General features: G+C 40.4%; 1 long non-coding RNA gene across 1 annotated transcript; it reads right to left on the bottom strand.

The window, feature by feature from the left end:
* LOC140729986 (uncharacterized) lies at positions 1-27089 on the bottom strand. Its single transcript, XR_012099457.1, has 3 exons — positions 26988-27089; positions 25677-25874; positions 1-326 (listed from the first exon to the last, which is right to left on the bottom strand). It is a non-coding gene; the product is annotated as an uncharacterized lncRNA (long non-coding RNA).
* Between the last annotated feature and the right edge of the window lie 860 nt (positions 27090-27949).

Genomic DNA, 27949 nt, shown 5'->3' with positions numbered 1-27949 from the left:
GTAGCCGATGGGTCTTCGACCCTCGGTGAGGTAGGGGATCTGCCTATCCCAGCGTGTGAAGTCTGGCCCTGGCAGATGGAGCAGAGGAGACCGATTTATGGTCCAACGGTCGAGGAGGCAGGCCAGCAGGCGTTGAGGAGTGCTAAGATCACGACAGGACACTTAGACGTCCTGGTCATCCGCTGCAAGAGATGGTGATCTCTTTAAACTCACCCGGCAGAAGGCAAAGGCAAACCACTGCTGTAACCTGCGGAGTACATGATTTCCCAATATGTCAGAGCGGCATGGAGGGAAATCGTCCGCCAACTGGAAATTCCAGATGCCACCTAAAGTGAGTGAGCGAGACAACATACATAAATGCACTACATCCTATATATTAACACACACAAAAATGCTGGAGGAACTCAGCAGCATCTATGGAAATGAACAAACAGTCAACGTTTTGGGCTGAAACTCTTCATCAGGGCATAATACCTTTTAAACATCTGAGCTTGATTTATGACTGATAATTATGATTTTCCCACCTGCATTTAAACCCCCAAAATATCGGTCTTGATCATCAACTTCTGCAATTTAAATTGAGATCAGATTCTGTGACACAACATGTATAAAGAAGGTGCAACATCTGAGTTATTTTTTCCTCACTTTTAACAGAAATCTAGCTAAGACTCTAGGCTTAAACTCCTGCTGTACTCACTTTATACTTAGGACTGTGAAATTTAGCACAGCTCCAATGCCATATTTAAGCCTGCTAACAACACCACTGTCATTGGCCAAATCAAATGAGGTGACGAATCAGCATGCAGGACGGAGACTGAAGATCTTGCTGTGTGGTGTCACAACAATAACCTGTCACTCAATGTTATCAAGACCAAGGAATTGATTATTTACTTCAGGAGGAGGAAACCAGAGGTTCATGAGCCGGTCCTCATTGGGGAATCAGAAGTGGAATGGATCAGCATTTCGGCGGACCTGTTCTGGGCCCAACATGTAAGCGTACTTACAAAGAAGGCACAGCATTGTCTCAACGTCCTTAGAACTTTGCCAAGATTCAGCATGACATCTAAAACTTTGACAAATTTCTATAGATGTGTGGCGGAGAGTATATTGACCGGTTGCGTCACAGCTTGGGATGGAAACACCAATACTCTTGAATGGAAAATCCTACAAAAAATAGTGGATGCAGCCTTCCCCAACACTGAACACATCTTCACAGAGTGCTGTCACAGGAAAGCTGCATCAATCATCAAGGAGCCCCATCACGCTCTCTTCTCGCAGCTGCCATCAGAAAGCAGGTACAGGAGCTTCAGGACCACACCTCCAGCTTCAGGAACAGTTATTACCCCTCAACCAGAAGGCTCTTGAACCAGAGAGGATAACTTCACTCAGCTTCACTCACCCCATCACTAAACTGTTCCCGTAACTTATGAACTCACTTTCAAGGACTCTTCATCTCATGTTCTCAATATTTATTACTTTTTTTTTCTCTTTTGTATTTGAACAATTTGTTGTCCTTTGCACATTGGTTGTTTGTCCGTCTTATTGATTCTAATGTGTTTCTTGGACTATGAATGCCTACAAGAAAATGAATCTCAGGGTTGTATATGGTGACCTGCATGTATTTTGATAATAAATTTACTTTGAACTTTGAACTTTGAAGTCTTGAGCCCTGATTCAGGTGCCCCAATTTATCAAAACTGGGATCGTATCCAGAGAGTTTGATGCCAAACTTGTATCATCTTGCATCTGTCAAAACTCATCTATATGAGTAAATGTAGTTGTCAGACTTAGCAAATTTCTATGGATGGCCTCTTCTGAGGGTTGCCAGTTTGAAATTTTACCACACCTGCAGCTGTCCCAGCTTATGAGCTCAATACAAGGAATGATGTGTGTGGTATGATGTATCAGGGAATATATTTTCACATCCTCCAAGCCAGTACGTGTAAGCAGCATGTTACATCTGCTGGTACTGGCTCACTGTGAGAAATGTGTAACCCTAGGATAAAATAAATAAAGGTAACAGGAGCAAAGCGTGATGAGTCATGCTGGAGTATGGCCAGTTGTGGTACGGTACTTTAATCAAAGTTAAAGGATTAATTAAAAGATTAAATAGTTCCCTCAGCAACCCACGCCTTGTCCACCTCCCCATACCCCCTTCCCTTAAAAATAAAATCTAAAGGAATTTTCACTTTGAAACTTCATAATTAAGGGAGCAAATAAGGCAAATACTCCTACTCCCATTCTGTAACCTCATGTGTCTGTTGGAGTTTTAATATGTGTTGGGATTTGAACGCACATATATGAGTGGCTGTGTTGAAGTGTATGTGTTTGTGTTTTAACGAGTGTTTGTTCATGTTTTAGTATGTGTGAATGAATATGTTGGCATTTAAATGTATGTGTGAATTTGAAAGGTTTATTATTACAGTACTTGTTCCCTCTTCTGCAGTCTAGGCATATTCACTGTTGTAGTTTGATGAATGAATGCTGAATGAACGACTTGCAGATAGTTTTGTCTTTACCATCTCAGCTGATATGCAGAAACGGCATGTGGAACATCTAGACGAAATGGAATACTTGCTATTTTAGAATGAACCTGGAGGCTGTAATTCTGTGCTGTTTGCCGATGGACATGGTGCAGCACCGTCTGCAGTTTATATATGTGCAACTGCAAATGGCTGAAGGTTAAAGATGACTGTTCAGATTCTGTTCTGATCACAAGCTAGTAATAGACACTTTCATCAGTAGGCTTCCTTACCTACTATTTATAAGACAAGGAAAAAAAACAGTCTAGAAACCTCAGATGGTGGGGGATGGTGAGTTGGAGGTTTGGTGGTCGTGGATACAGTTGGCTTCAATGGCCCTGGTTTGAGAAAAAATCAATTAATATTTGCTAAACACTGACCATGCGATTGCTGGACGACAACGTGCCCTTCAGAGTCTCATACATGGCAGTGACACAAGACACATTATGAAGACTTGGGGAAAGATACTGAAGAGTAAAATTGAAGATAAAGCTGCATGGGCTGAGAATAAAATGGATTTTTGCTGTATCTTCCCGATGCCCATTTACCTGCGACAATGCGAGTTCACGCTGGTTTTAGCTACTGAGAAAGTGAATAGTAAGCAATAGGCAGCCTTCAAAATTCTGGGCAGCCCTGGACCACCTTCAGCACTCAAGAAAGAAGGTCTAGGCAGTATGTTACATTGGAGTAGCCCATACGCTGGAGAAACAATGTTTAAAATTCCAAGCAACTACCCCTATTTCTTAGTACTGATGAAAAATAAGAGACTTAAGAATTGCCTTACTGTGGAAGATTCCTTCAGTTTTCTCATCTTCTGGATTCTGGCTGTCACTCTGGAAGGAAAGTCATGGCTTCTTCACCACTCACATGAGGGATGAAATTGTTGTTGGGCCCAAGAGTGCCTTCATAACTGAGTCAGCCATTTTTGTAGCGGTTAGCTTTGACACCGCTGCTGCTAATATTTGTAAATGATGAGACCCAGTAGCTTCAAATTTCAAAGTAAATTTATTATCAAAGTACATATATGTCACCATATACAACCCTGAGGTTCATTTTCTTGTGGGCATACTGAATAAACCTATCTTATAGTAACCATAAATAAGCAATAAATATCAAGAACATGAGATGAAGAGCCCTTAAAAGTGAGTCCTTTGGTTGTAGGAACATTTCAATGATGGGGCAAGTGAAGTTGAGTGAAGTTATCCAGTTTGGTTCAAGAGCGTGGTGAATGAGAGAGAGTAACTGTTCCTGAACCTAGTGGTGTGAGTCTGGGTTCCTGTACTTTCTCCCTAATGGCAGCAGTGAAAAGAGAGCATTACCTGGGTGGTGGGAATCCCCGATGTTGGATGCTGCTTTCTGTGACAGTGTTTCATATAGGTGTGCTCAATGGTGGGGAGGACTTCACCCATGATGGACTGGGCTGCATCCACTACTTTTTGTAGGATTTTCTGTTCAAGGTTATTGGTTTTTCAAATTTTTAATTGGCATTCCAATTTTAAGAGCATTTTAATTGCTCTGTCAACCATACCCTCTGCAGCAGTGAAAATAATAAATATGATTCTATTTCTGATTCTTTCAGGTGGATGGAAAATATTCCCTGATGTCTTAGACAGTCCGGTCACTACACACAGTCATTCTCCACACCTTTATTATTTGCTCTGCATATATTGTATAAAGAAAATGAAAGCACTGCTGATGCTGGAAAGCTAAAATTGCTGGAATTGCTCCACAGGTCAGCTACATCTGTGGGAAGGGGTAACAGCACAAATGTCTCAAGTCAAAAAGCCTTCACCTGTTGAAAGGTCTTCAACCTGTGGCATTAACTCTGTTTCTCTCCCCCTGTAAACTGAATACATTACAAATCCTACATTTCAGCAGCGATTATCCTGTGGTTTACTGTTTTTCATGAGCTGTAAACCATTTGTGACATTCCGAAAATAAGAAATAAAAAGAGTAAGCTAACTAAGTAGCCCTTCGAGCCTGGGCTGCCATTCAGTAAGATCATGGCTGATCCAATCTTGGACTCAGCTCAGGTGATATCAGGTTTAACTTAGGCAGTGGAGAGTCTACGCATTTATGAAAGAGTAAATAATTTTGTCCTAGTTTCGAAACAATTTTACTTTAGACATGTTACCCTGCAAGTCAACTGTGCTTCCAGCTTGCAACACCACTGAGTGTCTCTCCTTTTCAGGAGTTCCATTATGTAATATAACCTCAACCATAATGCTTGCCAGCTTAGGTAATTTGCATGAATTATCAATGGGTCACAGGGGAATAGAATTATATATTGGAACTAATCCAACATAGTGGGAAGAATTTTGTTCTGTAACCATTATATGCTTCACATTTTCCTTTGTATGATCAATGTCCTTCAAGATATCTAATTTTTAAATTGTTATTTCAGCTTAAAAGTGGGAAACTGCAGAGACGATTTTCAATATTGATTTTCTTTATGGCTGTTGGCTATCTTTTCATAAAGAACAATTGTCTTGAATCCAGCCTTGTTTTTGTTAGTTGTCATGTATGGTATGACTTCAGCAGAATATTGTTGGCAGCCACTAGGGAAAACAAATTGCAATTGTTGTACAGCAGAGTAGTAGTTAAAGTACTGGGATCATAGCCAGAGTTCTGGACGATTGACTTGATTTCAAATCCCACACAGCAACTGGAGAATTTAAATTCAAATAATTAATTAAATCTAAAATTAAAGCTTGTCTCAGAAATAACAACATGCATTGTTGTGCAGACCCATCTGGTTTATTAATGGCCTTCTGAGAGGGAAATTTTTTGTCCTCACCTACTCTGCCAATCTATAACCTCAGTGTAGTTAACTTGTAACTGCTTCCATTGTTCGGGGACAATTCAGGTCACATAATAAATCAATGAATAAACTTACACTTTTAATGATTAAAGTTGTAAAATTATCAACAACTAGTTGAAGAGTACCAGTAGGGGTGAAATTCATACCTCCTTGATGGTAGGCATAATTGGTGTTCAGGTTGGTGGTGGGTCCAGTCATTCCTGAGATGGTGGTGGCTAACTAGTTATACACGTTGGGAATTTAGCAATATATTGGACAGTGATGGTGGTGAGGTATGCTACTGATCCATGTCAGTCTCCTGGGAATGAGGTGTGGAATATACTCAATTCCTTGATGGTCTGAGAAAGCAGAAATTAATGAGAGATGCTGGCTATGACTTTTAAAATATATTAAACCCTGGATAATCTAAGCTTGAAACCAAATGTCAAATTCTTATTCACAAATCCATATGAATATTAACAAATTTAACATAGGGTTAAAGATATTGAAATTGAAGTGTTTTTAGAACATTATTATTCTTATAGCTGGATATAATTAAACAGGTTTATAAGTTGCTTAACACTGCAATCGGGTTACGGTTTTTTCTCTCTTATTTGTTGAATTCTGACTCTATCCTGTTCAGCCTGTCCTGTTTCTACTTCAGGTCTAAGTTAACTCTGGCTGAATCTGCACTTCACAAGATCCTGCTGTAATATCTCCTACATAAACATTGTCGCTGCCATATATCATGTCTACTTTTGCTCTCTTTTTGGCACATGGTGTAATTTTACACAGTTCTTCTATTTTTTGAAGATGTTTCTCGCTTCTCATCTGATTCCATTTAAACATTATTATTACTTCCTAATGAAGAGCTTACTCCTGAACTGTTTTCTTTATTCTTCCCTCTGTGAATGTTGAAAGTACTGCTCAGTGTTTCGAGAATGGCTAATTTCGTTTTCAAATTTCCAAAATTTACAGGTTCTTTTTGATTTGTTATTTCAATCAGACAATTTATTATACCTCCCTTTGGTCACTGAATTGACCAGGCAGTATAGTGACAGCTTCTCATGACAATGAGCTGAGGACAGGGCTAACTTCCCATCAGTCCCCTCACTATCATGGCAGCATTGGCTGGTGAAACAGTTGTAATCTCCTCCAGTTGAACAGGTTGGCTGATAATTAGCCTGGAATGTTCTGGCTAAGATCTTTCTTAATTTTTCAAGTTGTATCAGAATCAGGTTCATTGTCACTAACATAAGTCGTGGAACTTGTTATTTATTTTAAGTAATTTCCAGTACTCTGATGTACCTTTAGCTAAATATACTTTTAATATTTTAATTACCTTAAATATTTTAGTAAGATATAGCCAAGTCAACTGTTTAAAATTAGAATCATGTGAAAATTCAACATGGGCTCCATCATGGGCACATTCCACCCGGCTGATGAGGACATCTTCAAAACGCGATGCCTCAAGAAAGTGGTATCCATCATTAAGGACCCTCATCATCCAGGGCATGACGTCTTCTCCTGACTACCATCAGGGAGAAGGTAAAGGTACACTCAGGGAATCATAACCAGATTCTTCCATAAGACCATAAGATATAGGAGCAGAAGCAGGCTGTTTGGCCCATCGAGTCTGCTCCACCATTCAATCATGGGCTGATCCAATTCTTCCAGTCATCCCCATTCCCCTGCCTTCACCCCACACCCTTTGATGCCCTGACTAACTAAGAACCTATCTCTGCCTTAAATACACGAAATGACTTGGCCTCCACAACCACTCGTGGCAACAAATTCCACAGATTTACCACCCTCTGACTGAAGTAGTTTCTCTGCATCTCAGTTCTAAAAGTTTGTTCTTCAATCCTGAAGTCATGCCCTCTTGTCCTAAAAGATACAGAAGTAGGTTGCCTGCCTTTCTTCTGTGCAGATACTGCTGCTGCCCAGTTTGGGGCCTGGCCGGATTTGAACGAAGGACCATCTGCCTCAAAGTCCAGTGCTGATTCCACTACACCACCAGCTGACCCTCCTCTATCAGATTTCTAAACAGTCAATGAACCCATTAAAATCACCCCACTATTTTGCTTCATTTGAGCACTATTTACTTATTCACACAAAATGCTGGTGGAACACAGAAGGCCAGGCAGCATCTATAGGGAGAAGCACTGTCAACATTTTGGGCCATGACCCTTCGTCAGGACTAACTGAAAGGAAAGATAGTAAGAGATTTGAAAGTAGGAGAGGGAGGGGAAAATGCGAAATGATAGGAGAAGACCGGAGGGGGTGGTCATGAGGAGAATGTACAAACTCCTTCTAGGCAGTGGCAGGAATTGAACCCGTGTCATGAATGCTGTAAACTGCTGTGCTAACCACTACACTACCATGCTGCCACATTTTAATTCTTGTTCTTGTGCAGTTGAATTTCTAGGCAAACATATAATTAAAATAGTCATATAATGTGTCTCTGGTTCTTTGCCACTCATAGTTATCAAGCTTTTTTCCACTGGGGTGGCGTCATGTTTATATAAACTATTTATGGTCATGTAAATAACCACAAATAACTGTTGTGTATTTAATACTTTGGTAATATTTGAGTAATCTTGTGAATATATTCACAAACAAGAGAAAATCTGCAGATGTTGAAATTCAATGCAACACACAAAGTCCTGCTGAAGGGACTTGGCCCGAAACCTTGACTGTACTCTTTTTTTCTTTGGTGATGTCTGGCTTGCTGAGTTCCTCCAGTATTTTGTGTGTGTTGCTTGCGAAGATATTGTTTGATTAAGCATTCTTGCTTATTTCAATAATTCATTACAGGTTATATATATAAATGTGTTTATTGCATACATCATCACACTACCATGTGATAAGTACATGGCCTCAAAGTACATGGCCTCAAAGTTAATCTAGCATTCCTGGACTCCTGTGTCTTCTTTTGAATTAGTTTAATGATTTGAAGTTACAACATAACATTGGCAATGAAGTATTTTTTAAAATGAAGACAGCTACTATGCTGTTGAACCGCAGCGAGACATTCAAACTATAAAAAACGCAGTGAGGAATGGTCAGCCCAGCCCGTACAGACTGTCAAGTTCAATAAAAGCAGAAAATGGAGGAATTCATGGGTTCATAAAGAGTGAGCACAGGGTGATAATAATCATTTAAATAAAAGAATAGGCTGGTTACACCATAAAAATTGATGGGTTTGATTACACAATAGATAACTGGAATATGTACACAGAGCTAAGTCAACAATATTTTGAAACAAATGAAATTGCTAATGAGAAACAAGTACCAATGGTGCTGAGCATAATGAATTTAAAAGCGTACGATTTGCTTTGAAGTTTGACTGCCTAAACCAAACCGGTAGAAATGAGCTTTGCTAATATTGTCAAGGTAATGCAGGAACATTTAGAACCAAGATCATTGTTGATTGCAGAATGCTTTAGGTTTCATAAGCAGAATCAAAAAGAAGGGAAGTCCATTTCAGTGTAAATAGCTGAACTGAAGAGGTTATCTGAGCAATGTTAGTTCTACAATGGGCTTAATGATACACTAAGAGATCGTTTAGTTTGCGGAATCTTATAGGAAAGCATTCAAAAACGGCTCCTAATTGAAGCACAACTTTCATTTAAAAGTGCTGATGAAATTGCTATTTCAATGGAAACTGCAGACAGAGATGCAATTGAGTTGCATTCAGGAATGAAAGTGAGTGTTAACGAAATTAGAGTGCTTAAACTGAAACTGATCTGGGAAAACAAATTGTGTTACTGTTGTGGCAGGGCCTCACATACACTAAACAAATTCAGGTTTAAAGGTGAAACTTGGAGAAAATAAAGTAGGACACATACAAAGAGCATGTCAGGTAGACAAAAATAAATGGACTGCACAGGGAAAAGAAAAAGCTAAAAAGTCAAGTTTCAGTTACAAAATGATCACTTATCTGCATCCTGTTGGTGAAAAATCTGATAATGGTGAGAGTGACCCAGTAGCCTTAAGATTTACAGTGTGAAAATTAACAATAGACAAGCAATATGGCTTATGCTTGAAGTGAACAGCAAATTAATTAAAATGGAATTGGACACTGGTTCATCTGTTTCAGTCATTCCTCAAAATGAGTTTGAACAGGCATTTCAAAGATACTAAACCGAAGCCTGCAGATATCCAATTAAGAACTTATATTGGAGAAAAGGTAACTCTTGTGGGAATTATCTTTGTACAGTGAAATACAACTACCAACAAGCCACTTTAGCCTTGTATGTGGTAAAAATTAGGAGGGCAAGCGTTGTGGAGACGTGAGTGGCTGAGACAACTACAACTTGATTAGAGATCCATTCACCATCTGCATGCCATATCCCCTGCCAACTGAAAGCAAACTAAGAAATGTGCTGGATGATGCCACAACTCTCCCCATGCTGTACATCTTGAACACTTGTCTAACAGAGGATAAACAGGTGTTAGTGCCAACCTTTGTGCCTCTGGTTGGAAAGCATATTGGACCAAGGAAGGACCATGCTACGAAGAGGAATCGAGAAAGTAATGAAAGCAGTAGTCCGACAACAATAGTTTTTGTAGGCTACATATCTAAGAAAAGTTCTGATATGTTAATCTGGCAGTTACTTGCAAAATGTGGCTTGGGTTTTAAGCTGGAAGAGAGTTGAAGGAGTTTCAGGAAAGTTGCAAGCATTCGGCCTTTGTGAGTATAAAGAACCAGAATCTGTTCTGCATGCATTAAGGTTATTGCATGAACTTCAAGTGAGAGACAAAAAGTTGCTTATAAAAGTAGATGCAAAGACCAAAGCCCAGCTGGATGAATGGAAGGCCATAAAGAAAGGAGTCAATAGAGATTAAAAAAAACAGAGGATTTGTCAGATGATGTTGTGGATGAGGAAGGTAAGAGGAGAGATCAGATCATAAAGGGAGCAATAGAAGGTTTAATAACAGAGTACTACAGTGAACTAAATACACCTCCCCGAGATCAAGATGCACAAACTAGAAGAAGAAAGGTGGCTACTGCTGTCAGAGTCACTTCCTGCAGTCTCAGGGCCAACCCCTACAACCACCACAGAGGAGATGCCCAAGAACCTGAGATTGTTTCACAGCCACAAGTCTCACCTGCCAAACAAAGTGATTTCCCTAGTCAAGAAAGACCTTATCCCATGAGAGTAAGAAAGCCTCCACAGTGATTAAATCTTTAAGCCTAAATGGGACAATTTAAAATTTACGATGCTGTGGAGGTCTGTATGTAATAGTTGTATTATTGTGTGTACAGTTCAGATGCATTCTCTATTGAATTGGAGTTTATAGCTAAGCAGGGAGGAGTGTTGTGTATTTAATGCCTCGGCAATATTTGAGTAATCTTGTAAATACGATTGTTCAATGAAGCATTTTTTAAAATTTAAATAATTCGTTATGGATTATATGTATAAATACCTGAATTGAATATGTCATCTCACTACCACAAGATACATACTCACCTCACTTAAGGTAAACCCATGGTTAAACCTGCATCCTGGACTCCTGTGTCTTCTTCTGAATTAATTTAATGTTTTGAAGTCACAAAACTATTTTTGGTTGCCTCAGTATAGGAAGAATTAAGAAGCTTTGGAGGTGTAGAAGAGATTTACCAGGACGTTGCCTAAATTAGGGAGCATATCTTATGAGGAATGGTTGAGTAAGCGAGGGCTCTTAGAGTCATAGAGCACTACAGGACAGAAACAGCCCTTCAGCCCATGAGTTAATGTTGAAATGTTATTCTGCCTAATCCCATCAACCCATACTTAGACTATAGCCCTCTCTACCCCTTCCATCTATGTACTTATCCAAAATTCTTTTTGATTCATCTGCATCTTCATCGACTGCACCTATCATTTCGACTGGCAGTTCGTGCAACCTTCACATTGCCCTCTGAGTGAAGAAGTTCCATCTCAGGACCTCCTTAAATATTTCATCTTTCACCCTTAACAAATGACCTCTAGTTGTAGTCTTATCAAACCTCAGTGGAAAAATATCCTGCTTGCATTTTCCCCATCTAATTTTGTATACTTCGATCAAATCTCCCGTTGTTTGCCTACGCTCCAGGGAATAAAGTCCTAACGTATCCAACTTTTTCCTATTACTCAGGTCAAGTCTTGGCAACATCCTTGTAAATTTCCTCTGTATCTTTTCAATCTTATTGATATCTTTCCTGTAGGTAGGCGCACAGAATGTGATGACATAGTGGTGGAGCCAGATTCATTAGGGACATTTAAGAAAATGGAATGAAGAAAAATAGACTACTATGTGAGAGAGAAGGGTTAGACTGATCTTGGAAAAGGTTAAAAGGGAGGCAAAGCATCATGGGCTGTTCTCTGTTATATACATCTCAGTCAAAATCCCTCTTAACTATTTCTGCTCTGATGAATATAATCCCAGTTACCACAGTCAGTCCTTGATACAACTCGAAAGCTTTAGCTCTGGTATCCTGCTGACAGCCCTCTTCTGCAAAGTCCTCAAGATTTTAACACCCTCAAGTACAATGTCTGGGAAAATTGCCTAGAAATCGGATTTCCCCCTTAGTTGATGCAGTAAATGCACACTACATGTATAGCTATTACCAAAATAAATTGAAAAATTATGACATTCTTGCTTTAAAAATACACTGAAATAAGCTGAAGGGGGAATGTGGTTCTCAAGGTGGGGGAAAGGGGATTGGATTAATGTTGCATGGGACTCCCAGTGGAGACCGCCACTAAGCATGAAGTAGGCCAATTGTGCCCTGGACCCATGGGTGATCCTGAACCCCTGTGATACGAGGCAGAGGAAAAAGGTCATAGGTCAGGTGGCCTGCAGTATCAAAATAATATTTATGTCAACAAAAACTAGAGAGGCTGTAGAAAAATGAGATCCAATAAGAACACTTTAAATCAAGACAGCTTCAGTTCTTTCAACATGACGTATTCTTGTTGATCCGTGAAATAATAAAGAAGCTCATAAGCCATGGCCTTTTGATCCAGTGTCAATCAGTGGCTAATTAATTGCACCTGACACCTTGATAACACCATCACTTGTACAATTTACAAAGGGGAAATAACATTAAGGTGAATTGCAACAGGAAATACCAGTTTCCAATGAGCAGTTTTTTTTAACATAAAATAGCAATAAACACTTCAAAACATGTCAAATATCATTTGTACTAAGGGTACAGATGTTCCCTTCCTAATCTAATATCAAGGCTAAAGTTGCTCCAATTTAAAAAAAACTTTTGGGTTGGTATTTGCAGTAGTAAAAGGTACTATTTCTATTGAGTTCTTGTATATAAAAAACCTGCAAGATATTTGGAATATAATTTTTCAATTGACTCTTCCTATAAGTACATACTTTAAAAGCAGGAAGGCAAACATGCTGCAGATTTCAATCACCTTCTGAAAAAAAGTCCTTATATCCTCCTAACTTCTACCTATTTTCTTACATCTATGCACTCTCGTTTTAAGTACCTCTGCTATGTATGTGCACAAGTGTGCCTGTGTGGGTGTGTGTCTGTATGTGCCTCTGTCTGTCTCTCATCCTATATCTGTACTTGAGGCAAAAGTGTGCACGTGCTCACACAACTAAAATGCCACCACATTTATTCATCACCTCAACTAGAATCCCATTGCAACTGGCCAGTCGAAGAGGTTTGTGGGAAGAAGTAGAAGCAGCTGAAGAAATCAATATTACCAAGAATGAAGTGAAACTTTATTGTAAGAGACCCCGCTCTTGTTTGTGAGAAAACTCACTGGGTAAAGCTGCAGCTCGTGTGCACTACCAGTGCCTGAATAAGTCTTAAGGGTTAATGTAGCGAGTTCACAGGCTGCATGTGGGTGGGTAAAATGCCTTCATGTCTGGCTTAGCAGCTTTCGTTCACATCACTGAATCAAGATGTGAGATATTATCTCGCTGGCAATTAATCACTTATTTTTTTGGTTGTTCAGTTATACTTGGATGGAAACTTAGCATCTTTTCAAAGCCAAGTCATTTATCAGGCTATGAAGCCCAAAGCTATTCCATTCAGAAAGGACATGTTTGGCTGTAAAGGGTGTGTTGGAATGCACTAATGGCTTTGTAGCTTTTAAAGAGGTGGAACACAGTCCCTTTGCCTTGGGCTTTATGGGACTTTCCAAAACTAAAAACAACCAGATGGCTCTGCCTTAAAAATAACCAGAGAAAATTAAACTGAATGTTGACATTTAACAAAAACATCTACAGTAAATTCCTCAGCCAACTAAACACAATACCTCTTATAACTCGGGTCAGTAAGCTAAACCTTGTGGTCAGTCACTAGAACCATCTGGAAAATGAGTTACGTTTTCACATGGGCTACTTACAGCTTTCATCCGTGTATCTTAAATTTCTTTTAATAAAAGCACAGCTGCTGACTTGTTGTTGAAAACGCATTTCCTGATGGTTCACTTGAGTATTTGGATTAATTCATTGAATTGGCTTTAAAAAAGAAACAATTATGAGACAATCTGTGCCTTTATTTAAAAAAATAACTATTTTGTATGCATGGAGTATGATCTAGAGAGTGAGAAAAAATAACAATTATGTGGAAGCATTCCAGTTGACTCTTCCAGATTAAAAATATAGAGTGGCAAAACTTAATCTTTAGCATACAATGATTATATTGGAATAACTAATATTATATTTTGACAAGCAAAATATATCAAATTATAATAAGATCTATAATGATGCCCCTTCAATTTAGATTCCAAGTAAATCATATTTCCCAAGTAATTGTTAACATTCATATCAGAACTGAGGCAAGGTCATCGAAATAAAATAATTACTGTACTATGTTTTTCTCTCTCTTCTGATGCTGGCAAACTCGCTGCTATTTTTATTCCAGTATTTCACAATATCTAAATTATATTCTATTAATATTTCACAGGTGACAAATACATTAGAGCCAAATTTTGCTTGATATGGGCTTTCAAAGAATTCTGGGAGAGACTTTCCTGGGTTTCCAGCCAAAGGAACAAAACTACAACTTGTGATTGAGAAAAAACAAAAACAAGTTGTCTATGTATCATGAAACAAAATTAGTCAAAAGTGTATATTTTAAGTGCTGAGTCATTAACCTGATGACCTGTGCAGAGATAGAACCCTGCGTCCATGTGGTTGCACAGCTGGGGGATCCAATTCCCGGTCTGACAGTTTCCCAGGGTTTCTTCAAGGCTAACTCCATCCCAGATAATTGCAATTTAATGGACTCTTCAGAGTAAATCTTTCATGGACTCTCTCTCTCTCTCTACTGATGCCAAAATACTCATGTCCTTTTTGCTAGATTTTCTGAATTCCTCATGCTACTTTGACATGGGGGGTATTCTAGGCTGAAGAAGGCTTACAGGTGACCGTGCATGTGTATGTATGGATGTGTGTGTAAACGTGTATGTTTGTGTCCTGTCTCCCATAGGGCAGAAGGTGCAAAATGCGTGCCACCAGGCTGAAGGACAGCTTCTATCCCACTCTTGAATGGACTCTTGTACAATAAGTCTCTTGACCTCACAGCAGGCATCATTTTGATCTTGTACTTACTGTTTACCTGCACTGTACTTCCCCTGCAGCCTTTAAAATTTGTTCTGTATTATTGTTTCACCTCGTTTTTCCTCAATGCATTGCGTAATGATCTGATCTGCATGAATAGCATGCAAAGCAAGCTTTTCACCGTGTCAATAGTACATGTGGCAATAATAAACCAATGTGATTTAAAGTTCAATGTTCAAAGTGCAAAGTAAATTTATCATCAGAATACATATATGTCACCATATCCAACCCTGAGATTAATTTTCTTGCAGGCATACTCAATAAATCCTATAACCATAATAGGTTCAATGAAAGACACATCAACAGGGCTGACAACCAGTGTGTAAAAGACAGCAAATTGTGCAAATACAAAAAATAATCAATCCATCAGTCATTAAATAAATAAATAAGCATGCAAGCAATAAATATCGAAACCGTCAGTTGAAGAGTCCTTGAAAGCGAGCCCATAGGTTGTGGAAACAGTTCAGTGATGGGGCAAGTGAAATTGAGAGAAGTTATTCCCTTTGGTTCACGAGCCTGATGGTTGAGGGGTAATAACTGGTCCTGAACCTGGTGGTGTGAGTCCTGAGGCTCCTATACCTTCTCCCTAATGGCAGCAGTGAGAGGAGAGCTTGACCTGGGTGGTGGGGAAACCTGATGATGGATGCTGCTTTCCTGTGAAAACGCTCCATGTAGAGGTGCTCAATGGGGAAGAGCTTTATCCATGATAGACTAGGCTGTATCCATTACTTTTTGTAGATTTTCCATTCAAGGTCACAATGTGTGTGTTTATGTATATGTATATATCTAAGTTTGCGCGCGCGTGTGTGTATGTGTGCACATGCGCACATGTGCTTGTGATAATACCTGAAGGATTTTTTTATCTGCCTCTGTATTTCTATCTTTCCAGACTCCCTTAAACTGATCCATCAAACCTGTCTCTTCTCCTCTCCTGGCTCCTCTTTTACATGGCTTGTGGTCAACTCTGGTTTGCCAGTCACTTAAGTGAAGCAGATCTGGATGCTTTGCTACATTAAAGACACTATATAAATGCAAGTAGTTGGTAAAGCGATAGTAAGGACTTTGAAAAATCAGCATCGAATGACCACATGCAACCCTTCCAGTAGTAACAGCAGGGAGATGTAGGAACTGTGGCATTTCCACACAGATGGACATTACCAGGTTTCTGACCTGAGAAGAGAAGTTAGTTTTCCTGTTCATTTCTGGTGAATATCTCTCTGCAAAATACAATTTCATGTTGATGTTTATGTTCTCAGTGAATGCTAATAAGGGCATAAAGTTAACAGGTAGCCAAGCAAAGAAAGCAAACTTCAACTGAAAAGGATGTAGCTGACATTTCTGCAGCATTTCAATTGTCTCGCTTTGTTCAGTTTATCCCCATTTTTGAGAATATGCAAAGGAAATGTCTCCATAAAAATAGAAAAACACACAGCATAAGCTCATGCCTTGAAGTCACTCAAGCAGCTGGATGCTGGACTAGTGTACAGTGTGCATACCACCAGGTGCTGGCTCCACTGGGTCAACTGCTTTCTCTTTGATCTTCGAACAATGCGTGACCTACCACCTTCTTAAGCTTCCCAAGCCGGCAGCACAGAATGCCACCGATAGCCCTGATGAGCTGCAAAGCTGCAGTTGTTATGTCTGTGAGGTACATTTTAATTCAGGATAGGGGCCGCAAGGTAAATAGGGATGGAGGCAAAATCTTACTTCACACAAAGGTATGTTTCTCCCTCAATTTCTTGGAGAATGAACGGACAGAACACTGAATTACAGATGCACAGAGTGGAGATATGCCCAGTGCCATGTCCCCTATTTGCAGCATTCACTGCTTTACCTTATTTCACACATCCATCTCTGCTAAGAGTTCTTTTATCCATATCACTTTCTTTCTAAACAACCATAAATTATTTGTCCCATGTTATCATGGAAATTGTTTGGTTTCCTTGTTATTTATTATTTTCCATTGCACTGAACAGTTTTTGAGAATATGAGTTTAATATATGGTATGTTGATGCTTGTCAATTTTATTTGAAACTTCACTGAATATCCCCTTATTTCTGCCGAGGGACGGTGCACTTTGTTGGCTGATTATACTCAGACGTTTGTGGAATCAAGGCTCACCCAAGAGTTTTCAACAATGAATTCTTGTCTGAAATTCCTCCTCCAGCCTGTGAAATTCTATAATTCTCTGATTCTACTTAGAGTCCTGGAGCCATAGAACACCACAGCTCAGAAACTGGCCCTTCGGCCTATTTAATAATCTGCTTAGTCCCATTGACCTGCACTCGGACGATGGCCCTCCATCCCTTCCCATCCATGTACCCATTCAAATCCCTCTTAAATGTTGAAATGAAAGCCGCTGGCAGCTTGTTCCGCACTCTCACCACCCTCTGTGAGAGGAAGTTCCACCTCATGCTCCCTTTAAATATTTCACTTTTCATCCTTAACACATGACCTCTACTTCTAGTCTCACCCAACCTCAGTGGAAAAAGCCTGATTGATTTTACGCTATCTTTGCCCCTCAAAACTGCCAAATCTCCCTTCTTTCTCCTATGCTCTTACTTCACTAACAGTATTTACTGCCAAGGATCTCCATGCTAGCATTCTGCAGAGCAATCACATCAGTCTCCATCTCCATTCCCAATTGTGTCTACATTCTCTTCCCAGTCTCCATCCCCATCCCTGACCCTATCCCTACTCCCTTCCCCTGATCAACTTTTTTCTTAGGTACCCATTAGCTTCCTGTCATTGTGCTATAAATAGTAAACTGTTCGTCCTTTGACCTCTCCACTACCAGAACAACTCGAATTTTCTCAATTAATACGTGCTTTCTAAATGGTCTTGAACAATTATATCAAGCTGATACATCTCTTCAGAGTAATTATGCAGTCAGCAAATGCCAGTTTTAAAGTGGCACCCTAAAGAAAATGCAAAAAACCAACTGTAAACTAATTAAACATCAACTTTAGAGTATGGATTAATCAATGCCTATACAAGATTTTGTTTATTTGATGCCTAAAGGTGCAGAATTCAATGTCTCTGTTTTCTTCTTGTTTCTATGTAAGAATCAATTATGATGACAAGCTGTAGCTTTTATGGTGCTGTTTCATGTTAGCTTTAAATGGCCCTTCATATTGTCTTAAGTATAATAGTATCAAAGATTGTGATCCTAACAGAGTTTTGGTCTATGCATATGTACATTTTCCATGTTTCTTCAGAGACTGAATGGAGGCTAGTTCAACTCAATCAGACTTAGCTAGCTCACAGAACAATCTCGTTCCCTGTAATCTAGCATCTCCACATTCCCATCAACTCCCTCCAGATTCTACTAGTCACTAGGGCCAACTTACAGTGGCCAGTTATCAACCTGCACATACTCGGGATTTGAGAGGAAACCGGAGTAACCAGGGAAAGCTCAAATGGTTACAGACAGACAGGCATACTTTATCGATCCTGAGGGAAATTGGGTTTCATTACGGCCGCACCAACCAAGAATAGTGAAGAAATATAGCAATATAAAGCCATAAATAATTAAATAATATTAAGTTAATCATGCCAAGTGGAGAAATAAGTCCAGGACCAGCCTATTGGCTCAGGGTGTCTGATACTCCGAGGGAGGAGTTGTAAAGTTTGATGGCCACAGGTAGGAATGACTTCCTATGATGCACTGTGTTACATCTCTGTGGAATGAGTCTCTGGCTGAATGTACTCCTGTGCCTAACCAGTACATTATGGAGTGGATGGGAGTCATTGTCCAAGATGGCATGCAACTTGGACAGCATCCTCTTTTCAGACACCACCGTCAGAGAGCCCAGTTCCAGCCCCACAACATCACTGGCCTTACGAATAAGTTTGTTGATTCTGTTGGTGTCTGCTACCCTCAGCCTGCTGCCCCAGCACACAACAGCAAACATGATAGTACTGGCTACCACAGCCTCGTAGAACATCCTCAGCATCGTCCAGCAGATGTTAAAGGACCTCAGTCTCCTCAGGAAATAGAAACGGCTCTGGCCCTTCTTGTAGACAGCCTCAGTGTTCTTTGATGAGTCCAGATTACTGTCCATTCGTATCCCCAGGTATTTGTAATCCTCCACTATGTCCACACTGACCCCTTGGATAGAAACAGGGGTCACTGGTGCCTTAGCCCTCCTCAGGTCCACCACCAGTTCCTTAGTCTTTTTCACATTAAGCTGCAGATGATTCTGCTCGCACCATGTGACAAAGTTTCCCACCGTAGCCCTGTATTCAGCCTCATCTCCCTTGCTGATGCATCCAACTATGGCAGAGTCATCAGAAAACTTCTGAAGATGGCAAGACACTGTGCAGTAGTTGAAGTCCGAGGTGTAGATGGTGAAGAGAAAGGGAGACAGGACAGTCCCCTGTGGAGCCCCAGTGCTGCTGACCACTCTGTCTGACACACAGTGTTGCAAGCACATGTACTGTGGTCTGCCAGTCAGGTAATCAATAATCCATGACACCAGGGAAGCATCCACCTGCATCACTGTCAGCTTCTCACCCAGCAGAGCAGGGCAGATGGTGTTGAACGCACTGGAGAAGTCAAAAAACATGACCCTCACAGTGCTCGCCGGCTTGTCCAGGTGGGCGTAGACATGGTTCAGCAGGTAGACTAAGGATCAACCTTGAGTCACGGGAGCTGTGAGATAGCAACACTCATCAAAGAGAGATCAATGAGCTGCTCTAGTTATAGCGTGGCACATCTAAGGAGAGGACATTTAACCAAGCTTTCTCAAGTACGCAGAGAGGGGTGCTGAAATTCTCAATATTCAGGCAGCATTGTGGAGAAAGAAACAGTGTTAGCATTTCAAGTGAACAGCCTTTAAACTGAAAGTTCATTGAACTGAAATGCTTACTCTGTTTTGCTTTCCACTGATGTTGCTAGACCCTGCTGATTATTCCTAACCTTCATTGGTTATATTTCAGTTTTCTAGCTGCTGCATTACATATGTAGAACACAGAACAATCCTGCACATTATAGGTCCTTTGGCCCACAGTGTTGTACCAGCCTTTAAAAACCTACTCCACGATCAAGCTAACCCTTCCCTAGTACACAGCCCATGGCTCTCCATTTTTCTTACATCCATGCATCTATCTGGGAGTCTCTTAAATGTCCCTATTGTAGCATGTAGTGTGTTCCAGGTACCTGACACTCTGTGAAATAAAAACCAATCTCCGACATCTCCCTGAAATTTTCCTCCACTCACCTTAAATAGACGCCTCCACATATTGGCCATTGTCGCTCTGGGTACAAAGGCGCTGGCTATCCTCTCATAATCGTATACACATCAGCCACCTCTTATTCTCCTTCACTCCAAAGAGACAAGCCCAAGCTCTCTTAACCTCCCTTCAAAAGACATGTTCTCTAATTCGGCAAGCATCATGGCAGAAGATGTTTAATGGCACCTGTGAGTTCAAAATCTCAAAGGCTCAGACGTTCATTTTATTGTCAAACTGTCAAAATGTCAAACTCTGACATTTGTCTTCTCCAGATAGCCATTAGATACAGAAAGATCATGAGTGTTGATGAAAGAAAAGATATCAACCCCCCCCCCCCCCCCCCAGAAAAAAACAGTGACGACAGTCCCTGGCGCCCTCACCCGCGGGAAAAAAAACCCAGCAACAATAACAATCCACGACCCCCTCACTCGCAGAAAAGAAAACAAAGTTGATGGGTCTTACACCATAAATTGTAGGGTCTTGGGGAATATAAGGAACAGGATCTTGAAGTATAAATCCATGGATCCTTGAAGGTGGCAATGCCAGTATATTCATGTTTAGAATAAAATGCGATACAGGTATTCATTAGTCAATGTATTGAATATAGACATGGGAGATGATGCTCCAACTTTACAAAATCTTGGTCAGACCTCAGCTGGAGTACTCTTGTCCATTTCTTCTTACCATACTCTAGGAAGGGTGTGATAGCAATATAGAGGGTGTAGATAGGGTAGATGTAGGTTTAAGGTTGGGTGGAAGAGATTTTGAGGTGATATGAGAGGAATATGAAAAGGACCTTCTTCAGTCAGAAATTAGTTACTACCTGTAAAGTGCTGCCTAAAAGAATCATTGAAACTGGGTCAGAAATGGCACTGAAAACGTGACCAGATGAGCCCTTGAATCACTTAGGCATTGTAGACTATGACCCAAGTCCTGGGAGATGGGATTAATATAGCAGGGATCCCACTGGTCAGCATGAGTGAGTTGGGCCAAACAGCCTGTTTTCATGTTATATGATTTGATAACACTATGATTCTAATATCTTGTTTTCATAACCACAATGAAGAGTGGATTTAACTATGGCACCCCAAATAATTGAAAAGTCCCTCACCACCAGCAAACACTGATGAAAAACGTCTACCTCAGTGAACTTCTCTGGGAAATTGTGGTGAACTACATATACCTGTCTGGACACGCCCCCTGCTGACTGCTCCTGTGGCTCCTCCCACAGACCCCAGGTATAAAGGCGATTGAGGCCTGAGCCTGGCCCTCAGTCTCCAGGATGTAGTATGGTGGTCAACTACTGCTTGTTCTTTCTTCCAGTCAATAAAAGCCGATATCTCGCCTTCACGTCTCAGAGAGAGTTATTGATGGTGCATCAGAAATGTAGCTACTATGTGCTTAACCTGGAAAGAGATCAAGATACTCAGAGTGGGCAGGGCATGAAGATGATATAAAACGTTCAGAATATGTTGCATAGCAACTTTAAGTATGCCCAGAAACTGACACAGTTGCAGTATTTTCTACCCACTGCAATCTGGGAATTCTCCTCCTTCACTCTGCTGCTTGTGTACCTACTTCCTGCCTCTAGGCCAGGAGGGCTGAGCAAGTGGAATTTTGGATTATTAAACTCAAGTTCTCAATTCCAGTGAACCACAATTTTCACCTGAGCTGGGATACTTTATGATGATTTACATTCAGCCGGATAGGTTGACTTCCTTTGTCTGTTAAATAGCATCTGGGAAAAAGCTATAATGAATTACAAAAATGCACAATACACAAAGGGAAATGAAACTTGACAGTGGCTAGACAAGCAGACATCATGTGCAGCTGAGTCAGACCATGAGACCTGAACAAATAAGCCGAGTGGATGTCTGGCAAGATATAATGCTGGTGAATATGGTATACCTCATCTACTCAAATGTGAGTCACTGGTCACATGGGGTGTTAAAATAAGGGAAGTTCATGACCAACTCCAGGCAAGGATCACATATGTGAACAAGTACACAGGTGTATGTAGTTAAAAGTATAGACATCAGCCAGTCACCCTTGTTTGCTTACACTCGTCTTTTTCCATTCAAGGTGGCTGTCACTGTTTTTTTATTACAGCAGTATATAGCGCCTGAGGTTGGAGCCTTTTAATCAATACATCAATTCACAATGTGAGCAACAACATATTTCTTATCTGATAATCTGAGATCTAAGTACCATTATAAAAAGGTCTCCAATCCCCAGAATACACCCGGCAGAAAAAGTTAAAGCAAATGGATTTGTTCCAACGAACAGGAATCTATATTTATCTAAAAGAAATCTGGGTGATGAAATCAAGTAAAACTGTATGCAAAGGTCTGGATGCAGGCAGCCACAGGGAATGCAAACGTAACCAGGTACATTCAGAATCTGTCCATTGAGACAGATTTTTCTGATCGCTCGTGTTCCCAGCTTGGTCATTTTCTCCTCATTGACAGTCCCTGGGATTGAGAATAACTTGCTCCCACTCACTCCTGTGGATTGTGTGATGGGTACTGAAGTCAATGTAGGAAGTGCAGAATCTACCACATATGAGGGTAGGATATGGCTGTCATGATATGTGGGTGGACAGTGTGCCAGGTGGTGTAGCCTTCCACCAACAATACTGGGGTTCTATGTGATCCTGGCACCTGGACTTGAGGTTCTCAATATCATCTTAAATGCTTGTTCTCCACGCGGAAGGGTCACTAGTCCAGGATCCCCTTGTCTTAAAGACTAAATGTAGAACATAGGACGGTACAGCACAGTACAGTACCTTTGGTCTGTGGTATTGTGCTGACCTTTTTACCTACTCTAAGATCAATCTAACCCTCTATTTTTCTATCATCCATGTGCCTCCCTAGGAGTCTCTTAAATGTCCCGAATTTATCTGCCTTCCACCACCACTCCTGGCAGTGTGCTTCAGGCACCCACCACTCACTGTGTGACAAAAAAACTTACCTCTGATACCCCCCTACACTTTCCTGTAATCACTTAAAATTACCACCACTTGTATGAGCCATTACTGCCCTGTTTAAATTAAACATTAGCTTTATCAGGAATATTATCAGTTTTGAGCCCCATATCTAAAAAACAGGATGTGTTGGCCCTGGACGAGATCCAGAGAAGGTTCATAAGAACAATTCCAGGAATAACTGGTTTAACGTATCAGGTCCCACACACCCCTCATACAACTCTTCTCCCACCTGCCATCTGGGAAAAGGCACCGAAGCATTCGATCTCTCAAGACCAGACTATGTAACAGTTTCTTCCCTCAAGGCATCAGATTCCTCAATACCCAGAGCCTGGACTGGCACCAACTTACTGCTCTCTACTGCGCCTATTGTCTTGTTTATTATTTATTGTAATGCCTGCACTGTTTTTGTGTACTTTATACAGTCCTGGGTAGGTCTGTAGTGTAGTGTAGTTTTTTTTTCTGAGTTGTCTTTATGTAATTCAGTGTAGTTTTTATATTGTTTCATGTAGCACCACAGTCCTGAAAAAATGTTGTCCCATTTTTACTCTGTACTGTAACAGCAGTTATGGTCGAAATGATAATAAAAAATGACTTGACTTGCGGAAATATTTAAAATCTCTGGGCTGGTACTCGATAGAATTCAGAAGGATGTGGGGAAGGGGATCTCATGGAAACCTCCTGGATATTGAAAGGCCTGACTCGAGTGAATGTGGAGAGGGTGTTTCCATTAGTAGGAGAGTGCAAGATCCCAAGATGTATCGCCAGAATAAAGGATGCCTCTTTAAAATTGCTGTGAGAAGAAGTTTCTTCAGAGGCAATGATTCTGTAAAATTTGTTGACATAGGGGCTGTTCAGGCCCCAAATTGTTGGGTGCACTTAAGGATAAGATTGACTGGTCAAAGGTTGAAGGGTTATCGAAAAAGGCATAAGAGTGGGTTGAAAAAATAAATCAGGCATTATTGAATGGCAGAGTAGACTCACTGGGCCAAATGGCCTTAGTCTGCTCCTATATCATATGATCTTATGACTTTCTTGCATTACCCTAAGGTGCATCATAACGATTGTAGTTAGATTGTATGACCTCCTTTTCAGACCACAGTTCCATTTGAAAGTTGCCCCTGAGTTTATTGATCAAGGTCATTCCCCTTTCAGAAAATATTTAGACATAACCACCAGTACACCAGTCCTCATCACCATCCCCAGCACTACCCTCATCACCAACAACCACAACCAGCAACTACAGTGCAGCTGGTCAGATAGGAGCGAAGTACCCTTCACACTACCAACTTAGCAACTTATCTCAAAACGTGTAGCAACATTCTGCAAAAACAAGTAAGTATGCTGATTGACCGAGATTAATTAATATTCCTGAAAATTTGTGTTAGCTAATTAATTTAGGCCCTTATTGAAGATAGTCTCTTTAATACCTACTCTTCATGTATTTAGACCTCTTACAGAGACCAGAGTCAGAATCAGAATCACTGACATATGTCATAAAATATGTTGTTTTGTGGCAATACATAAAAATGGTACAGGTTACAAAAAGAAATGTGAAAATAAATACATTGTATAAAAAAAGACCGACGTGGTAAGGTAATTCATGGTCAGTTCAGAAATCAGACAGCGGAGGGGATGGGAGACAGCATGGTAGCATGGGCACTAACAAAATGCTTTACAGTGCCAGCCACTTACAGACCGGGATTAAATTCCCACCGCTGTCTTAAAGGAGTTTGTACGTTCTCCCTGTGACTACATAGGTTTCCTCTGGGAGCTGTGGTTTCCTCCCACATTCCAAAGATGTACAAGTTAGGGTTTGCAAGTTGTGGGCATGCTATGTTGGCACCAGAAACGTGGCGACACGTGCAGGCTCCTGCCCGCACACCTTAGACTGTGTTGGTCATTGACAAAAATGACGCATTTCACTGTATGTTTCTATGTTTTGATGTACATGTGACAAATAAAGCTAATCTTCATCTATATTTAAAAAAATCTTCCTGAAACATTGTGTTCATCAGACTCCTGTACCTGTTCGCTGATGGTAGCAATGAGAAGAGAGCATTCTTGGATGGTGAGGGTCCGTAATAATAGATGCCGCGTACTTGAGGCACCAGCTTTTGAAGTTGTCCTTGATGGTGGGGAGGCTGGTGTCCATAATAGAGCTGCCTGAGTCTACAACCTTTCCCAGGATATGCATATTTTCTTGTCTTTGTGCTACGAGGGGTGATTGATAAGTTTATGGCCTAAGGTAGAAGGAGATGAGTTATACAGCTCTTGTTACATGCATGTGCAGTTCAAGTCTTGAGTGATTATGCAGAAAGTTCGAAGTTAATAACTTTTGTGGTATTTCTGTTTCAGATGATTGAAAATTGCAAGTAAGCACTGTCTGAGAAAATGGACATTAGGCCATGAACTTACCAATCACCCCTCGTACAATCCTGTACAGCTTTTATCGATGTTACGCATTGAAGCCTCCATATCATATCATATGGAGGTGATATATCAGATGGGGATATCAGATGGAGATGCAACCAGTCAGAATGCTCTCCATGGTACATCTGCAGAAACCTACCTGAGTCTCTAGCGACATAATGAGTCTCCTCAAACTCTGAATGAAGTATAGCTGCTGGTATGCCTTCTTCATGCTTGCATCAATATGGTGGGCCCAGGATAGATCCTCTAGGATGTCGATACCCCAAAACTCGGAGTTACTCCTTGTTCGTGCATTTACTATCTTTCTCCCATGTACTTTGACAATCCTTTTCATGTTCTACTGTGGTATATTTATAAATAACATAATGGAATTAGCTTTGATCAGCACTGATTTAAAAGTAATACACATTAAATTAACTCTGGTTGCAAAATTATTTCCTTATACTTCCCTCTTTATGCAGTATGGGCACTTCAGTATAATAATTAATTTCTAATTAGTCCACTGATTTTTAAAGAGTAATATATTAAGGGCGGATCCTCTGGATTCACTGTTTTGCTATTTTAACTTTATTTTCCTCTCCAAAGTATTTTACCTCACTTATTTCTGCATTTAAACTACACCTGGCTCCTTCGTGTCATGAGGTAATACTGCATGGAAGTGGGCCATTCAGCCCAACTTGTCCATGTCTACCAGTATGCCCACTTAAACTATTCACACTTGCCTGATTTTGACTTAGATCTCTCTAAACCTTTCCCACTCCATGTACCTACCCAAATGTCATTTAAATGTTATTTTATCTGCCCTGACTCACCCAGCTTCCTAACATCCCTCTTTATTCCACTTGAAAGTCGCTGTTACCCTCAGTTTGATATAAAGGTCCAGAAATGAAGTTGGGTTCAGCACCCTTGCAAATGCTTGCAAAGGTGACCTTGAATGGAAACTGAGAGAAGACAAGTGACTTTCACTTTTAGAATCAGCCTGCAATTCTGTTGTCAGGAAGAGTGTTGTAAAATGGAAGTATGAGGTGAAACAACAGTCAGGATGTTTCTGAGGGCCAGCTCAAAAGCTGGCTTTACATCACCCTTGGGTGCTCACACTTTTCACACTTGTTGCTAAGCTATATCATTTTAAACTATCTGTTCAACTTTCCATACTTTTTCTCATGCTGTTGGCACTTCTAAAATGAGAGAAAATTGTATTCAGTTTAGCATAAGCTGAGCAATTTTCATAGATCTGTGAATTCTAATATCAAATTAAAGACAGGCAAATATCACTCAGATTTAACTATATGTCCAAAATGGCTTCAGGATTTTCTCTCCCTGATGAGGCTTGCAGAAGTAAATCGCTGACAATTTGATTTTGCTTCATTATTAGAAACCAACCTGCAGAGATCAAAAGGGGTCAATTTGCTTTCATATTAAGACAAATACCAACAATACAATCACTCACAGGAGAAGGACAATGTCTGGTTTCACTTTGCAACACCAGGCACATGGAGCTGAATAGCTGAAAGAAGTCTTCGGAGTTTAGACGTGGCCAGTGAACTTGCTTCAGATCTGTAAAATGCCTCTCCCAATGATCTCATTTTAAATACATATTATGTTTACTTATTCCTGGAGAACAAGCAGTTCCTCTCTGTAAGAATGTAATATACATGTCACAAAAAAGAAGGAAATCACTTTGCACTCAGGGTGAAGCAGCAGGGTTGGTACTTATATTTTGTTTCTTGATTTATAATGCTCAGGAGGTTGTGTGTTGCCTAATTATTCTTTCACATACAGTATATCAATTGTTTGTCATTGTAAATACATGTTGAAACACGTAAGTATAGTGTTTGCTTAACATGTTTCAACAAACACACAAAGGAACGTTTGATGGCTGAGTTCCTGTATTTGCAAGTCACTGTAGTTTAGAAGAATGGGGGGAGGGGAACCTCAATGAAACTGATCGAATATTGGAAGGCCTACATAAAGCGTACGTGGAGAGGATGTTTCGTAACACAGGGACGCAGGATCCTGGATATAATTGCACATGGACTTTGAAAAATCATGGAACAGTATTTCCTAAATCTGTGCTCACATTATCTCTCATCACCACAACATCATCTGGTAGGTTTTCAACCTCCTGGTTACATCCCTTCATGACCTTACCCTCTGCAATCACCATGCCAACCAACCTTGAAAATTGTAAACCTTCCTAGATGTATGTGTGGTAACTTCTACTTTACAAAAAGACCACTCGACAACTTGATGGCCAAAAAGAGCATCTTTGTCTGGGACGGCAAATGATATTTACAATACAGAGGTTTCCAGGTACCTCATGCGGCATGGGTGGAGGAACTATATACAATGCATACTGGGAGTAAAAAGAGCAGAAGTAAAGACCCAGCCAACCCCGGATCCCACCTCTTC

Source organism: Hemitrygon akajei, chromosome 7, assembly GCF_048418815.1.
Source record: "Hemitrygon akajei chromosome 7, sHemAka1.3, whole genome shotgun sequence".
Taxonomy (NCBI): Eukaryota; Metazoa; Chordata; class Chondrichthyes; order Myliobatiformes; family Dasyatidae; genus Hemitrygon; species Hemitrygon akajei.
Note: the sequence above shows the minus strand (reverse complement) of the source record. Positions and strands in the feature narration are given on the sequence as shown.